This window comes from Acomys minous, assembly GCF_964271855.1.
Source record: "Acomys minous genome assembly, chromosome: 17".
NCBI classification, from domain to species: Eukaryota; Metazoa; Chordata; class Mammalia; order Rodentia; family Muridae; genus Acomys; species Acomys minous.
In genome coordinates this window covers 55,714,646-55,733,083 of record NC_140500.1, presented here as the reverse complement: position 1 = coordinate 55,733,083, position 18,438 = coordinate 55,714,646, and the positions used below count along the sequence as shown (strand labels likewise).

Below are 18,438 nucleotides of genomic sequence, written 5' to 3'. Positions count from 1 at the left end.
CAATTTGTAAGCACTTTTACCTCAGGCATCACATTTTTAACTTTTTCTTTGAGCCATTAGTTTTATTGGGCATTGCTAATTGCTCACCAAATTTTCACTTATCGCAGAGGACTGTGACCTGTTTTTCCTGTCTTCTTACCACTGTTTGATCCTGTTGAACTGTGGAGGATCCTTTCATATATAAACACACACACATACACACACACACACACACACACACACACACACACACACACACACACACGGGAAGTCGGAGGAAAACTGTGGAGTCAGCCGGTTCCCTCCTTCCAAGGCTGGAGTCCAGGTTGTAAGGTTTGTGCCGCACACTCTTTACCCACTGAGCCATCTCAACAGCTGGGAACATCTGTTGTTTGTTTTTTCAAAAAAGAGAAGAAAAAGAAAAAGGCCTGATTGATGCAGTTGCAGGTGTGTAAACCAGACATTAGCCAAGGGCTTCTGCCTATAGAGTGTTCTTTTCCCTCCCTCCCTTCTTTCCTGTGACTTTTCCAGCTGTAGACAGGAACTCACAGATGGAGGCCCTTTTACTAGTTACCTAACACAAAAGACTAAAGACAAGAAACGTGAGTGTTTAGTCAGCAAGTGTTGTAACTGCTCAGAGCTCCACACCCATCCCTTTAATTCTCAGATTATTTTACAAAGAGAACCTAGGCCTGTTTGGATCTGGCCTGCATTGTCTGTAGCAGGCTGCAGCACTGGGAGGCCAGCTGCAATATGCCCTGCCTTCATTAGAACCTCCAAAACCAGTACTGAGAGCCAGTGGGAAGGGAAGCAAAGGCTTTGTCCTTTGTTTTTAGCTAAACTGCAGACCAAGCAGGGCAGACTGGTCTGCCAGTCCAGCTGTGGTATGGGGGACCCGTGACAGGCATCCACCGGCTCAGGTGGGCCTCAGGAGGGTGTGTCTGGCTGGGCCCCATGCTGGCCTCCCAGATTGTGCCCAACACCCCAGCAGCAACCAGGGCGTGACACTCAGCCTTAGGGGGTTCCTTGGGGGAAGCAGACTGCACAGAACATCTGAGTCTTGAAAGGTATCTTCATAATATCTCTAAAACCGAGCCGCAGCCAAGGAGTCACAAGCTGTTGACAGCCACAGACCCAAGCTATGGTCTTTCAGAAATTTCTTATACCAAAGTATGACAGCATTATGTTTTGTTTCCTTGGCCATCACTGTTATAAAGAACACCGTGGATATCTGAATAACTAACATTAAGCTTTGCTCTTGTTTTGTTATGCTTTTGAGACACAGCTTAAGTGGCCTTGGCTGTCCTGACACTCCATGTAGACCAAACTGGCCTGGAACAACTCACGGGGACCAGCTTCCCTCTGAGGCATGGGGGCCACCACACACAGCTGCTTTCCTCCCAACAGCGCTGGCACCGAGTTCTAGGCCCCGCCAAAGGCCCACTTGAGGTTAGGGGGATTCCTCTCTCCCCTTCGGCTTGCACAGCCTTTCTGGGCTTGGAGGATGGAGCAAGGGGTGGAAATGCTGGGACCTCATTCCCTGGGAAGAGCAACTTGGCCTGCGCGCTCGAAAAGCCTTTGCCCTCTCGGGATGCAGTTAGACCCTGGGAACCACAGCAGAGGGCGGGCATGTACTCACAACCTGGGTCAGCATCCAAGGACAGCAGGTGCCAGCCCTGGAGACTCAGGACCTACCTTCACAGTGGCATGCCTCTCATGGAGATGGCTGAGGGACAGCTTCTTGCAGCCAGCAGAGAGGTGAGGCATGCTGCAGGCTCTGTGGAGAATTCTCAGCGGGCAGCAGAAGCTGTCTGGAGGGATAACCGGTTATAAAGGTAGTGGGCCTGTGGCTGAAGTAATCAGGAAAACAGTGTCAGGAATCATAAATACAGGTGACTCTCAGGTCCTCAGGAGCACTCTGGAAGGAGAAAGTGTCACTGCAGGACAGATAAGACCATACCCTGAGCTGGTGACTCCTCCAGGACATCACCACAGGGCCTTCTACTTTTCATTTGGAAATTATGCGCACGTGTGTGCATGTGTCCGTGCATGTGTGTATGGAGACATGCCACAGTGAGCGTGTGAAAGAGGGCAGCCCCAAGGAGCTGCTTCACTCCTTCGACAATACAGGCCCTGCGTATGGAGTTTAGGTCATTCTGCCTTGCAGCAAGTACTTCCACCTGCTACGCCATCTTTTTATTTTGTTTTGTTTTTTTTTTGTTGTTGTTGTTTTGTTTTGTTTTTTGTTTTCCAAGACAGAGTTTCTCTGCTTAGCCTTGGCTGTCCTGGACTCGCTTTGTAGACCAGGCTGGCCTTGAACTCACAGCGATCCACCTGCTTCTGCCTCCCGAGTGCTGGGACTAAAGGCATGCGCCACCACTCCTGGCCCATCTAAGCCATCTTACTGGCCTAATTTTTGTCTTTTGGAGAAGCCAGAAGAGAAAAATCATAGATCAGGCTGAGAGACCTAAGAGTTTGAAAACTGCAGCAGGGCAAAGGTGACACATACTTTTAATCCCAGCACTCAGGAGGCAGAGGCAGGCGGATCGCTGTGAGTTCGAGGCCAGCCTGGTCTACAGGGTGAGTCCAGGACAGCCAAGGCTACACAAAGAAACCCTGTCTTGGTGGAGGGAGGGAAAAGGAAAAGAAAAGAAAGTTTGAGAAATGAAAGACACAGTCAGTTCACACAATATACTTAGCTCATAGTGTTTTAGTTTTGTTTTTTGTTAATTTTATGGATGTTTTGCTTGCAAATACGTCTCTGTATCATGTGCATGCCTGGGGCCTGTGGAGGCCAGAGGAAAGCATTAGATTTCCTGGAACTGGAGCTGCAGGTGGTTGCCAACTCCATCAGAAAGTCTTTGTTTGTTTGTTTGTTTGTTTGTTTGTTTGTTTTTCGAGACAGGGTTTCTCTGTGTAGCCTTGGCCATCCTGGACTCACTTTGTAGACCAGGCTGACCTCGAACTCACAGCGATCCGCCTGCCTCTGCCTCCCGAGTGCTGGGATTAAAGGCGTGCGCCACCACACCTGGCCTCAGAAAGTCTTTTTAATTTGTGGTAAAATGCTCATAAAATTTGCCATCTGTCCTACTTTGATTTCTACTGCTGTGATAAATATCTTATCAGCTGGGCTGTGGTGGCACACGCCTTTAATCCCAGCACTTGGGAGGCAGAGACAGGAGGATCGCTGTGAGTTCGAGGCCAGCCTGGTCTACAAAGCGAGTCCAGGACAGCCAAGGCTACACAGAGAGACCCTGTCTCAAAAAACAAACACACAAAACAAAACAGATATCCTCACCAAAAGCACCTCGGAGAGGGCTTATTTGGTTTCTACTTGCACATCACAGCCCATCATTGAGGGGAGAGGGGAAGCAGGAAACTAACGGCAGGAACTGAGGCAGAGACTATGGAGGAACACTGCTTGATAGCTCACTCCCTGTGGCTTGCCCAGTGTCCTGGCTAGTTTTATGTCAGCTGGACACAAGCTAGAGTCATCAGAGAGGAGAGAACCTCAATTGAGAAAGTGCTTACATAAGCTCGGGTTGTAGGCGGGCTTGTGGTGCATTTTCTTAGTGATTGACTGACCATGGGAGGGCCTAGGCCATCCTGGGTGGTGCTCCCCCTGGGCTGGTGGTACTAGAGCCCCTCAAGGTCCTCAAGGGACCAGGCCCTGTCCCCAAAATACTCGCTCCCAGTCCCTTGAGGCAGGAGAATGACCAAGCCCCACCCCCAATCCCCACACACACCGTCCCCACATCAGGCCTCAAAATCCCACCAATCCCTGAGCTTGCCCCAAGATGAGGCCACATAATCCCTCCAATTCTAGGCCACCCTGGAAAGCCCCCCCCCACTCCCCCCCAGGAAACCCTATATAAAGCCTGCCTCCTGCTCTGATGCCTCTCACCCCAGCAGAGGCAGCCACACCTCCTGTGTTTTTTCCCTCCTAAATAATAAGTCTCTTGTGTGAAGTTCATTGTTCAGTGGGACTTTGGTATTCCTTGGCTCCTGACTGCCAGGATGCTTTCCCCCCTCTTAGCTATAACACATTAGTGCCATGGCCTGGGCAGGCTCCACTGGCGCTCACACTCCTCGGGGTCCAAGCTGCACTAGACCCTACTTGTCATCTCCAGTCAAGCACAGTAGATTCTTAACCTCTGGTCCAGTGATCACGTGGTACCCCATCCACAAGCAACACTTCGGTTGAGTTTCCCCTTTAGTTAGTGTAAACGCGTCCCTTAGTCTGAAGACCTGACCGTTGAGCATCTAACACCCCTCTGGTACTCTTGGAAGTAGAGGTACCCCCAAGCTGTGGCCCTCTTCACTGACCCCATCCCCTCATCTGTGGAGCTGCAATCCTGCAGGTTTTTCTGTTTCTTTTTAGGCCCAGCGGGACTATTGCGCCGCTTCCCAGCGTCTTTCGCCTTCCCTTCAGAGCTGCCCGTGATCCCACAGCTCCTCTAGGTCCCCGTGGCCTTCGCAACCCCGTCCCCAGCCCTTTCCTGTGGATGAGACCCCCTCCCCTCCTGGAGCTTGGTTTTTGTCCTTGCCTTGGGTCCTCCTCACATTCTGGCCTTCACCTCCTCACATTCTGGCCTTCACCTCCTCACGTTCTGGCCTTCACCTCCTCACATTCTGGCCTTCCCAGGTACCAAGTCTCTGCTCTGATTCAGCCAGGCTAAGCCCCTGGCCCCTGTGGAGTGCAGTAATGATCCACTGAAAGGTTTGTGTTTCCTTTGGTCCTTCCTGAGTCCCGAAGATGCTCTCTCAATTACAGGCTGCAGCGACATTTTTCCTCCCTGCTCTCTCTCTCTCATCCACACCCTCGCATTTCCCCTTGGGATGCCTCTTAGAAAACCTCTAGCTCCTGCACCTGTCACCCACCCTCGGCACCCCTTAGATAAGCAGTCCAAATGGACGTTAGTGGCACTTAGACCCCAATAATACTCCAGACCTTTACAACAGCTGTGAGTACTCAAGCCTTCCCACCGTGTGAACGTCCTGTCTTTTAAGTCAGGGTTGGTGGATCTGTAAGTTGGTTGCATAGGGGGAGCCCAGGAGCCCGGCTGCAGAGTGCACACACCTTTGTTCTCAGCTTACTGGACTAGGTTAGACAGGCACTCAGGTGGCTTTTAGGTATGCCGCCAAACAAGTGTGCCTGGGGCTAGAGGAGGGAGCCATACTCCAGCTCCAGAGCCAGCTGTTAATTGAAGTGGGACAACAACCTTAACACCACTCATACCAAAAAGACACCTGAGTCCTGTGAAACTGAAACCAGTCATTTTTTCCAAGCCTGACATAGTGGCACACGCCTTTAATCCCAACACTTGGGAGGCAGAGGCAGGTGGGTCTCTTGTGAGTTTGAGGGCATCGTGGTCTACAAGTCGAGTCCAGGACAGCCAGGACTACACAGAGAAACTGTCTCAAAAAACAAAACAAAAATAAATAAACAAATAAATAAAGTTTTTTTCCAAAATCCCTGTCCCATATCAGGCAAAGAAAGGAGAGGAAACCAAAATAAAGGAAGAAACAGACTGTACTCAAATAGGGACTGTTTTTATTTATCTCACCCTCTTTTGGTTTGGGTTTAACTCTCTAGAGCTTATGCTAAGGTATTAATCTTTCCTCAAGATTTGTAAGACTATTATGTGAACTTTCTGTACCTCAAGATCTGTAAGCATAGTGGGTCTGATTTAAAATCTGTAAAGTTGCTGGGCTGCGGTGGTGCACCTCTTTAGTAGAAGCACTCAGGAGGCAGAGGCAGGCGACTCTCTGAGCTGGAGGCCAGCCTAGCCTACAGTGTGAGTTCTAGGACAGCCAGGGCTACAAAGAGAAGCCTTGTCTCAAAAAACCAAAATGTAAATAAATGAATGAGTGAATAAACCTGTAATAAAAGGAGTAACTTAAAACTCATAACACTGGGACTGATAGTTTAAAAATCTAAACATAGGTCATCTTAAAGGAACATGTGGCTTGCAGCCATGTTAGGCGCTGTGCCCCCATCAGGATGCAGGCAGCCATTGTTGCTAGGTTGGAAAGGATGGATTTTTACCATGTCACTTGACTCTCATCTTGACTAAAAGTGACCACGTGGTATTAAGCCAACCGAGGGAGAAAACAAAACAACAAAAACACTCCTCTTAGTCATAAAGCCCAAACCAGAGAACGCCTCTACTATTTTTGATCATGCTAACAAGCCTCCCCCTTAATGGCCTCAACACAGAGTCCCCTTTGCTCCCTCTCTGGGCTCTTTGGTCTCCCTTTCTCTTCCTCAGGGATAGGCCGCCCAAATCAACCCTCTTGGGTGCCCGTTTATAGCGCACCAGCAGCTGTAAGTCCTCCTGCTACCCAGTCCCGCTCTGCCAGGAGGATGCCCTTCACCCACCCCACCCAACCTGCCTACAATGACCATGGCTTGCTCCTTGCGGGGAGTTGCCAGGGTAAGTGGCTTGGTCAGGATACATTCCCCCTCCTCATTAAATAGGAAAGGATTGGGATCCTAGTCTGCTAACTCTTTACCTTAGCAAAGAATCGCTATATCTTACCCAGCCTCACAGCCCTTCCTTTCCAGGACACTTCTATGACTCTCAACAACAGCCTCCCCTGAGGAGCGCAGGTGAGCCCGGGACCAGCCTGGAGCACAAGCTGATGACGTCCAGATAACTTGCGTCCTGGCCTGTTTCCATAAGCCTGCCCTTAAAGCGCAGTCTCCCAGAGTCTTCCCTGACATTGGGGCCAAACTTACAGCGTCTAGAGAGAAAGCCCCTAACTCCTCAGGTGGGGTCTTAGTGGTGGTCTTCAAGGTGTAGCATGGGAGAGATGAAAAAGCCCGAAAAGAAAAAATACTTGAGCTTGGCTCAGGCCTTTCAGCCAGCCATAGCAGCTACCCAGGCTCCCCTGGCCTCCCAAAGCACAGGAACCTTCAGGTCCCAGCTTCAGATGTGGTCATGAGGGTCACTAGACCCCAGTCAGCCCAAACCCTCCCAAACCCCTCCAACCATGTCCGAGATGCCATCAAGGAGGACACTAGGATGCTGATTGCCCCTGTGGCCCTCACTGCATGGGGACATCAAGTCCAAATCACTTTCAAGTCAACGTCCTAGGTCTGGCCATGGACAACTGAGGGGGCCTAGGCTCCCTTGGCCTGCCCATCTTCCTGTCCAACAGGGAGCCTTGGGTAATAAGCGCAGCATCAGGACCACCCTTCTCCTTCCTTCTTGACACTGGGGCCACCTACTCAGTCCTGATGGAGTTTGGGGGGACCTATCTCTCCTTGTTCCCCTGTTCTCAGGGTAGGGGAGAGCCTTACCAGTCCTAGCACACCCCACCACTTAGCTGTGTCTTTAGGGGTACTCACCATACCCACCCCTTGCTATTGGTACCCACCCGTCCTGTCGCCTTGCTGAGAATGGACATTTTAGCCAAAGCAGGAACCTCTATTTCCTTTGTCCCCTCTACCCGCTTGACCCCAGGCTCTTGCCAACCATTCCCTCATCCTCCTCCACCAGAGAGAGAAATGGTCTTTTTGCCTCTTCCTTGGGGGTGGGGGTGGGGTGGGGTGGGGAATGTTGCTTCTATGTCAACAGTTGGGTACAGTAAAAAAACAAGATCTGACAACGCTAGACAGATCTCCAAAAACGTTAGAAACAGCTTGTTGCCTCTGGCCAGTGATCATGGACACTGCTCTTCCTCATCCACCTCTCCTTGTCTTAACCCTACTAGTTGCACCCTGCATTATAAACTTCTTGTCTAATTCTTCAACAGCATATCCAAAACATCTTCAAACCAAACTTCTAATCAGTTGCTAGTACTTGATTACTACCCCTGAGCTATGGGAGCCAGAGGCCTGCAACTTACACTAGGTTCTAGAAGGAAGCAGGCTGAAAGAGAGAGAGAGAGAGAGAGAGAGAGAGAGAGAGAGAGAGAGAGAGCAGGCTGAGTGGATTCCTCTGCAATCTTTCAGATGCCTCCTAGGCAGAAACTAGAACCCAAACCCCTTTTTCTGTTCGTTTTGTTTTGTTTTCCAGACAGGCTTTCACAATAGCCGTGGCTGTTCTGGAACTCACTATGAAGATCAGGCTGGCCTCTAATTCAGAGATGTGCCTGCCTCTGCTTTCTGGGTGCTGGGATTAAATGTGTGCTCCACCATTGCCTGGCTGACTCCCAAAACCTTAAGAATTTTTATGATCTTTTCCTGCCAGGAAGCTGGCCCTCAGTATTCCCTAAAGGAGAATGTGAGAAAGTGAGAAATGGCCTCCCAGCGGGAATTCAACTGTATTGTCTTGCAACTAGATTTTGTTCTGCAAGAAGAGTAGGAAAATGGTCAAAGGTGCCGCATATGCATACTTTTTCACTCTCTGGGGCTACCCTCAATTAATCAGGAAGTGGCAACTGACACTTGTTATATTCCAGATGCCCCCAAAGATTCTATATCACACCTTACGCAGTCCTGTATCCTGCAAGACTCCAGGACTCAGAGGCTCTTAGACCCCTCCAGAGTGCCCTTGTAGGATGGAACAGAGCAAAAACGGCCCTGGCTTTGTCTTTGTGGCATTTTTACTTTCTAAACCAAGATATAAAAGGAACTAAAGGGGCTTCGCTGAAGATTTGGACAAATATTTAGAAACCTTCCGACAGCTGAACATCCCCTATGACTTAACTTGCAGGGGTGCCCTGCCAGGTCTGGACCCTATCCTGACGCCAGTGGAGAAACAGGGCGGTAGAGAAGGCAATGGCTTCCTGTGCCCCATAGCAACACTCAAGATGCAGTGAAGTCAGTTGGCACACAAGCTCCGGTACCCTCAGCCAAGCCCCGCTTGAGATAATTCATATCAGGTAAAGGCTTGGCTTTGGAAGCATTTTACCTATTGCATAAGGGAGGGCCTCTGAGGATGGGCAAGAAGAAAGCCCCTCAACACTCCCGGCTGGCTACTGTCTGCCTGGAGGAGACGAGACCCTCTGGTGCTTTCCTCTGGAGACTTAATGAAACAGTGAGGACACACATTAGGTCCTAGAGTTTCAGGAAGGAGGTTCTTCTGAGACACAAACTTCTGCCCAATCATACATTATCTACAGAACTGAACTTTGGTGGCTGAACCAGGCGAGATTGTGGACCAATTGGTCTCATATACACTTCTGTATATTACAACTGAGACCCAGGAGAGGAGAGAAACAAAGACAAACATGGGACTGGAGAGATGGCTCAGTAGTTAAGAGCACGTGTGCCCTTGAAGATGATGCAGGTTTGATTTCCAGTACCCACAGGGTGTGTCCTAACCATCCCTAACTCCATCCAGTTCCAGAGGATATGAGATCTTCTGCCCTCTGCAGGCAAAGCATTCAATACATAATTCTGGAGGAGGAAATAATGTCATGGGAGTCACATGGGGGGTGGTATCCCAAATGTTCTCTATAGGACTTGTTTCTTCTGTAAATAGCCAGGCACTTCTGGAATGAATGTCCTCAGATTAGGCTATAAGAGAAAAGCCAGGACAGCCAAGGCTACACAGAGAGACCCTGTCTCTTGGGGAGGGGGGTCAGGGGGAAAGCCAGGCTCTCACCAGACCCTACTCTAATTCTGGAGGTGATTGCCAAAAGGCCACACATCCCTGTAGCTCAAAGGCACTGATGGACGCTCCTTCACTTGACCATTGATGGATCCCGGGAGACCCTCCCCAGGCTCCTAGTCCAACTTTCAAGGAGCCCAGGCTAGCCCCACCAGCAGTAGGCCACATACAGTCAATTTCTTAGTGGCCATGGTAGCCCTGCAGTAAGCATTGCCTTTCTATCCCAGCTCACAGTCCAGCCACACTATGGTCTTTCTGGGTATACACAGCCAACATTCAACATGCTGTTTTATGCAACCTCTTGCCTGCCAGTAGAGGAGGGAGTGCTCTTTCCTCATAGTAACTGAGATCTCTGCCCCTCTCTTGGGCAGTGATATCCTTTCCAAATGCTCGGCAGGGGAAACATGCCTTTGGGTGTACTGCCTCATGCCTTTAATGCCAGCAGTTGGGAGGGGTGGCGCCCTTGCAAGCATCAAGGTTGGCAGGGAAACAAGCTAAGAGAGGCAAAAAGGAAAACTCAGTTCATCTCGACTTAATTGGTGCTGGTTCAAACTTCTAGAGAGTCTGACACCAGGTGGTTTATTGAAACATATTAAAACACAATACAACTTGGTGGTGTGGTGTGGGGGGGGGGGGCACTTTCCTGATATAATGCAACCCCCAGTGCATGAGCTGGATGTGGTGGCGCACGCTTTTAATCCCATAATCCCAGCACTGGGGGTGCAGAGGCAGGCGGATCACTGAGTTCCAGGCCAGCCTGGTCTACAAAGCAAGTCCAGGGCAGCCAAGGCTACACAGAGAAACCCTGTCTCAAAACAAAATAAAAATCCCCAGTGCATAAGGAGACATGAACCATGATTACATTGAAACCCTACTCAAAGCTGTAAAGATAATATGAGGAGCCTTTTCCTTTTTTAAAATTTTTAAATATTTCATTTAATTTTTAATTTATGTGCATTGGTGTGAGGGTGTCAGACCTTAGAGTTACAGACTGTTGTGAGCTGCCATGTGGGTGCTGGGAATTGAACCTGGGTCCTTTGGAAGAACAGGTAGTGCTCTTAACCATTGAGCCATCTCTCCAGCCACACCCCACCCCACCCTTTTTTTTTCTTTCTTTTTTTTTTTTTTTTTAGTTTCTTGGCCTCACTTTGTAGACCAGGCTGGCCTCGAACTTGCAGCAATCCGCCTGCCTCTGTCTCCTGAGGATTAAAGGCGTGTGCCACCATGCCAGGCTCTCCTTTTTAAAATTTTTGTAATTATATTTATGTACAGAAAACTTAGCAGTGTACATTTAACCCAGTTTAATGGCGAGTTCTTTAGCCTTTGCCTTTTCCAGCTTGGCGATGCCAGCCACAGATTTAGGACCCAGGACGTTGCCTCCCCAGTGGCGGCGGATCTCATCGTTGTCCGTCGTTCGTTTAATTGGTCCTAATAGCTTCCACCAGCTTAGCAGAGCACCCTTGTCTTCCGAGTTAACCTGTGTGAAGGCAGCAGTGGTGCAAGTCCTCCTGTGGACCAGCCGCCCCAGCCTGGCCTTTCCCTTGATGATGCAGTAGGGGTCCCCCATCTTTCGGCACAGGGCAGGTAGGAAGACCATCAGCTCAACGGGGTCTACGTCCCGGGCAGTCACCACCAGCTGAGCCTTCTTGTTCTCCATCAAGGTGTTAACTGTATTGACGCCTGCTCAAAGGACAGGTGGTCTCTCAGTTGGGAGTCCCCAGCAGCTTTCTTCTCAGCACGTGCCAGCAGCCTTATCTACATCTCCTGCTTTGTCTCTGTCCTGTCCTGTGGGCAAGCTTAAGCAGCTGAGTAGCTGTTTGCTGGTCCAGGGCCTGGGTGAGCTGGTTAATGGCAGGAGGGACTTTGAGCCGCTTATAGAGGATGGCCCTTTGCCACTGCAGCCTGACGTAGCGGGGCCATTTGACGAAGCGAGTGAGATATCTTTTGGGCCGGATGTCCTGCCCGATGCCGAAGTTTTTGGGCCTCTTCTCAAACAAAGGATTGACCACCTCTTTGGCCTCTTTGGCCTCCTGTTTCTTCACCACGGCGGGGCCAGGGCCACCTTCTTCCTTTTGGCCTTCTTTCCCTTGGGCATCTTGTGGGGCTGGAGGAGAGAGCAAGGGGCCTTTCCTCCTCTCCTAATCTCCTGTTCTAGCTCCCAAGCAATGAGACAGAGACCTATAAATTTATTCTACAAGTTTTTTTTTTTTCCAAGACAGGGTTTCTCTATGTTATCTTGCCTGTCCTGGACTTGCTTTTTAGACCAGGCTGGCCTCGAACTCACAGTGATCCACCTGCCTCTGCCTCCCAAGTGCTGGGACTAAAGGCGCGCGCCACCACGCCCAGCCTGTATTCTACAAGCTTTAAAGTACCAGAGCTGCGCAGATGTTGATTTATTCTAAGCCTCTATGCTAGTCTGGCTACTTTCCAGCCACACGCCTTGAATTATTTGCCATATTGGTTTCATCTGGGCTGCTTTTGCCCCATCAGGCCATTGCTTACAGCCACGGCCTTTCTCTACTTCTTTCTTCTTTCTCTTTCTTCTTTCTCCTCCTCCTTCTTCTTCTTCTTCTTCTTCTTCTTCTTCTTCTTCTTCTTCTTTCTCCTTCTTCTTCTTCTTCAATATTTTATTCAATTTAATTTATGTGCATTGGTGTGAGAGTGTCAGATCTTGGAGTTACTTACAGTTGCAAGCTGCCATGTGGGTGCTGGGAATTGAACCTGGATCCTTTCGAAGAGCAGACTGTATTCTTAACCACTGAGCCATCTCTCTAGCCAGCCCCCTTTCTTTTTTGTTTTCCCTCCCTCTCTCGTGGTCTCTACCTCAGACCCCAACTGGAAAGAGAAGTCCTGCCCCCTGTCCTCTCTTGGCCACCTATAGGCTGACCAGCTTCTTTATTAACCAGTCAGAGATAATTGGGAAGCAATGTTTACACTACATTGATACAGGGGATTTTTCATAGAAATGACAATGCCTGAGTCCGGACTGCAGCCAGATCTCTGGGCACAGAAATCAGCATCTGAATAGACAGATGAGCCCCCAACACAAAGTCCATGTGGCCAGGGAGATGGGATAGATAACTTAAAGACCTAGGATTAGGTGTGGTGGCCTCTGTGACTGAAAATAGCATTGAGGTCATCAGGCTATAAAGTACATGTGCTATCTCCCCTAAGGATGGGATCTACAGACTGAGAGGCAAAGCTAAAAAGAAAGGTCTAGGGAGGGGGGGCCTGGGGTAACCTGTTGGGGTGATCTTTTGTACACCGTGTGAAGGGTGTCTCTGGATATTCAAAAGTTGATTGCTAAATTAGCAGAGAACTGACTATTGTCCAGACTTTAGTATTGTTACCCCCCCCCCGCACCCCACAGGATCTCCCTGTATAGCTATGGATGTCCTGGAACTTGCTCTGTAGACCAGGCTGGCCTCGAACTCGTAGATCCGCCTGCCCCTGCCTCCTGAGTGCTGGGATTGAAGGCAGTGCTATCACTTCCTGGCTAGTATTGTTATTCTTTTGGTTCATCACCGGCATCCTATTTTATGAATACTCTTCCTCTCTCACTTTTTGATTGGCTTAATAAAGATCTGATGGCCAATATCTAGGCAGGAGAGGAAAGGCGGGACTTCCGGGCAGAGACAGGGCCTCTATGAGAAGAATCAGACTTGGGATTCTCCAGACAGGAAAGGAACAGATGCCGGGACTGAGTGAGAGAGATGTAATGGCCATGGGGGTGCGGGGGGGGGGGGGGGAGGGTAGGAATAGCTGAGAATCTGCCCAGCTATAGTGCCTCAGCTTTTATAAATAGTGTTTCCATATGTTTATTCATCCACTGGTGGGTCCAAGTAAATCCCCCTGTAATAATCATTCTGGGGGACTTGGATGAGGTCTGCCTGTATAGATAGTAAACGTCACCAGGTCATTAATAACATCCACGCCCAGCCTTCCAGTTAGAACATAGGTATTCATTTTGTCTCTGAGGAAACAACTCGGTGTGATTAACATGTCTGGTTTCTCTGGTGAGCTGTGGGCACAGGACTTTTGTGCTCCCAAGATGGAGGCAGAGACAGCAGATTTCTGTGAGTTCAAAGCCAGCCTGGTCCAGGCTAGACAGGGATACATGGAGAGAACTGGGTGCTGCCTAGTTTTATGTCAGTTTGGCATAGGCTAGAGTCATTCGAGAGATGGAAACCCCAATTAAGAAAATGCTCCTTGCTGGACGTGGTGGCACACGCCTTTAGTCCCAGCACTCAGGAGACAGAGGCAGGTAGATTGATGTGAGTTCAAGGCCAGCCTGGTTTACAAAGCGAGTCCAAGACAGCCAAGGCTACACAGAGAAACCCTGTCTCAAAAAAAAAACCCATAAAGAATAATAATAATAATAATAATAATAATAATAATAATAATAATAATGGAAAGGAAGGAAGGAAGGTAGAAAGAAAGAAACTGCTCCTTGGCTGTAGGCAAGCCTGCAGGACATTTTCTCGGTGGTTGGTGTGGGAGGGCTGGTGGTCCTGGGTTCTCTAAGAAAACATGCTGAGCAAGCTATGAGGAGCAAGCCCGTAAGCAGCACCCCTCAGCAGCGGCTGCCTACAGATTCCTGCTGTTTGAGTTCCTGTCCTGACTTCCTTCAATATGAACAGTGATGTGGAAGCATAGGCCAAATAAACCCTTTCCTCTCCAAGTCATGGTGTTTCATCATAACTAGGCCTCTCCCTCTCCCTCTCCTCTCCCTCTCCTTCCCCTCCCTCTCCCTCCCCTCCCTCTCCCTCCCCTCCCTCTCCCTCCCCCCTCCCTCTCCTTCCCCTCCCTCCCCCCCCCCCCACACATATACACACACCACACAAAGTCAAAGACTCTAGCCCTGAAAATCCCCCTATGTAGGGAGTTCAGAAGAGACCTGATAAACGGAAGTTAGTGCGATGGAGGGAGGCCGCGGTTTTCCTTCACCATGTGGTACACAGCCTCCCCACACTCCCAACTCAGATGCCAAGGAGAGGGGTGGGGGCACCTTCCTCTGTGTTCCTTGCATCCTGGCAGTCAGACCTCATTTGCTTTGGAAGATCCAACTCTTTAGGGCTGGGCGAGCCCCTTAGACAGCCCTACCCCAGGGATTTGGAGGCAGCCTCTGTTTGGACTGGCCCTGGCCCAGGATCTCACAAACTGACCAAGCCTCCATGTGACCTTAGACCAGTATGTTGATGACATTACTTTGTGGGGGCATCTGAAGAGGAAAGTTCCCAGGGAATTGAGTCCCCTTCTCAACGTCTTGACTTGGGCTTGGGGATCAGATATAAGCTCTCAGCTACTGCTCTGGTGCCACGCCTGCGTGCCTGCCATCAATGCTCCCTGTCACACGGTCATGGACTGACCCTCTGAAACAGTTAAGAAAGGCCCCCAAGTACACGCTTTATTTTTTAAGTCTCCCTGGTCATGGGTGTCTCTTCACAGCAGGAGAACAGTAACTAGGAAGGACCCCAAGTGTGCGTTTGGGATACTACATAGCCATCTGAAGTGAGGAGGAGCTGCTGGCTGCCTTGACGCCACAGACCAAACACTCAGAGGAGCCCTTGGACTTACAAGAAGCATCTCTGCTTCTCTCAGCGTGTGGCAGTTTGAATAGTAATGACCCCCATAGGCTCATATATTTGAATGCTTGGTCATTAGGGAGTGGCACTATTAGGAGATGTGGCATTGCTGGGGTAGGTGTGGCTCTCTCGGAGGAAGTGTGTCACTGGGGGGTGGGCTTTGGGGTTCCACATGCTCAGGCCAGGCCGGCACCATTCTTCCTACTGCCTGCAGATCATGATGTAGAACCCTCAGCTCCATGTCTGCTTGCGTGCCACCATGTCTGTCTGCTTGCATGCCACCACGTCTGCCAGTGTGCCACCATGCTCCCCATTGTGATGACAATGGACTAAACCTCTGAACCTCAAAACCAGCCCCGATTAAATGCTAAGTGTTTACAGGTGAGATCAGTGAGTGTGATGGCGCCCTTGGGAGGGCCTTCCCTCCCAGCAGGAAGCCCCGCCCCCACGGGTCAGCTGTGTTCTGCGATGGGTAGGGTCTCTAGCGGCTGTGCCTGGGTGAAGTCGGGGTCCCATTCTCTTTGGGGGCAGGTCAGAGGCCATTCTCTAACTGATAGACCAGGAGGGAAGTAAAATCCCTCCTGGTTTTACTTTGTACAATCACCCACGGCCACAAGACTGGTGTCTGGGGAACCAGACCTAATCCTGTGAATATAGTGACTGAGAACTTAGCCTCTCTCTGCAGGCCTTGAACACTCAGAGGTCTGCCTGCCTCTGCCTCTCAACCGCTGTAGTAAAGGCACCATGCCAGGCAAACATTCTTTTAGCTAGTTGAAGAAGTTTATATTCCCAGGTGGTACATTTAGCACACGGTTTCCCGTTATCAGGGGCAGGAGGTTTTTTAGATGGTTTTCTCGCTTGTCTTCCTCCTCCTCCTCTAATAAGGGTGAAGCTGCTGGACTTTGTTGAGTTAGTTGGTTTGGTTTTATTAAGACAGGGTCTCTCCACATAACCCTGCTTGTCCTGGAACTCACTATGCAAACCGAGGCAGCCTCAAACTCACAGAGATCCACCCATCTCTGCTTCCCCAGTGCCGGGATTCAAGGCCCATGTTCCCACTCCCCGCTGCAGCTGGTTTTAGTCACATTTTTGGGTAGGATTATAGTTACTCCAACAGTTTCACTTTGTGTGTTACAAGTGTCACCTCACCTGCATAGCACTGTCACCAAAAGGCTGTGCTACACCCTGTAGGCTTTGACTTTTTTAAACTTACTTTATTTGGGGTTCCTTGATGCCTCTATCTCCCTTCCAACCCCAATCCTTTCCAACACCCCAACACCAGGTAGGAAGGAGAGAAAGAAGATTAATTGGGAGAAGGGACGTAGGTCTCTTTGGCTACTTCCTGCTTTTTAGGGTCGTAGGGTTCTTTGGGGTAACACCAATCTCTGTTGCCAGGATATTCAGGCAGCAACAGCATATACAGCAGCAGCTTTCTCTTCCTCCTCCGACAGTCTCCTCCAAGCCTTTTTTCATAGCCCTCCTCCCTCCCTCCCTCCTTCCTCCCTCCTTCCTCCCTCCTTCCTCCCTCCTCCCTCCCTCCTCCCTCCCTCCGTCCTTCCTCCTTCCTTCCTCCCTCCCTCCTCCCTCCCTCCTTCCTCCCTCCCTCCTTCCTCCCTCCTTCCTCCCCCCTGCCCCTCCAACCCCCGCCCCGCCCCGCACCCATCTGAGCTTTCATATTTATCCCAATTGGCAAAGACCACGCCCCTCCACATGGGGCAGTTCCCAGCTGACAAACATCATGTACCCTCACACCAGGCTGTTACCAGCTGTGAACAGACTGGAGCAGCCCCCAAATCCCGCGCCTGGGATTAAAACAAAACCATGTTTCCATATCATAACCTAAAACCTCCACCCCATTGGCTATCCAGCCAGCTGAGTTCTGCCGCAGCCCTCTGGATGGGTCTTTAGGCCAATCCTTTTACATGGTCCTTTTAGAAAAGACCTTCTCTGAGAACCCTTCTCTCTGACCAGTACCCTAAAAGCACCGCCCCCTCTTCTCAACAGGAAACAGGTCACTGCCCTGATGCCTGCATTCCCAGTGGCAGTCAGTGTCTGCCTTTGAGAGGGATGAGTGAGGGAGTAGTCAGGAGAATGTTGGCTGATCAAGACAACAGGGAAAGGCCTTCCATCCCTGGATGTTACAACTGACCAGCTGAAAGAAAAGCAGAAGAGCCCACCCAAGGAACGATGCCCTATGCCCAGGCAAAAGGGGAGGGGTGGGCAGGCGTCTACAAAAACCCCTGGAGTTCCTCTGGTGGACTCCCGTCCCTGTGGGGTTGTTTGTTCTAATACACTTGGCTGGGCTTTGTGCTCCTTCCCCGCTCTGTGGCTGTTGCTTCTGTCTCCTGTCCCTGTGGACCTCGGACTCGACTGCTACTGTCATTTCCACTTTCCCAGCTCTAGTTCTTAAATTCCTCTCATGTCGTGGCTCAACTTGGTTAACTTGACTGTGTCTGGAATGAACTCAAAGCCAAACTGCTGGGCGCTCCTGGGAGGGCTGTTTGGGGATCAGGTTATTTGAAACAAGACACACCTGGAATCTGGGCCGCCCCAAGGAACAGCTGCATCCGCCTGCCTGCTCTCACAAGCCCACAAGTCCACCCCGGCTGCTCAAGCATTGCTAGAGCCACACTCTGAGACTGTAACCAAGACTGAAGACCAGCAGCTCCGGGGACCCTCTAGGACTCCAGTGCCACACTGTGACAGCTGAGACATCCAGCCTCGTGGACTGATCAACTGTGGGGTTCTCAGCCTCTCCCATATGAGACAGCCATTACTGGGTGCTGGCTAGTTTTGTGTCAATTTGCCACCAGCTGGAGTCATTTTGGAAGAAGGAATTAAGAAAATACCACCACCAGATTGGCCCGTGGGGGAAATCTGTGGAGCATTTTCTTGGTGATTGATATGGGGAGCCCAGTTTATCGTGGGCAGTGTCACCCCGGGGCTGGTGGTCGTGGCTTCTATAAGAAAGCAGACTGGGCAAACCTTGGAGAGGAAGCCAGTAAGCAACTTTCCTCCATGGTCTTTGCATAGCCCCTGCTTTGAATTCCTGCCCCGATTCTCTGCATGATGGGCTGTTAAGTTGTAAGATGAAATCAGCCCTTTCCTCTCAAGGTTGCTTTTGGTCATGGCGTTTACCATAACAATAGAAACCCAAACAAGACATTGGACTACCTGGACTGCATCCTGCAGCCAATTGTAATACACCCAGTGTGTGTGTGTGTGTGTGTGTGTGTGTGTGTGTGTGTGTGTATATGCATGTATGGATATTCTATCTGTTGTTTCTTTAGAGACCCCTGACAGGAAGGTAC

The 18,438-nt window shown here is 50.2% G+C and overlaps 1 protein-coding gene and 1 pseudogene across 2 annotated transcripts in view; both read right to left on the bottom strand.

The window, feature by feature from the left end:
- Positions 1-18,438, bottom strand: part of LOC311588705 (pre-mRNA-splicing factor ISY1 homolog) — a 176,236-nt gene that overhangs the window by 132,292 nt on the left and 25,506 nt on the right. The window lies entirely within an intron of this gene.
- Positions 9,758-12,056, bottom strand: LOC311588210 (large ribosomal subunit protein eL8-like; annotated as a pseudogene). The gene has a single exon. The product of its transcript is annotated as a large ribosomal subunit protein eL8-like (transcript).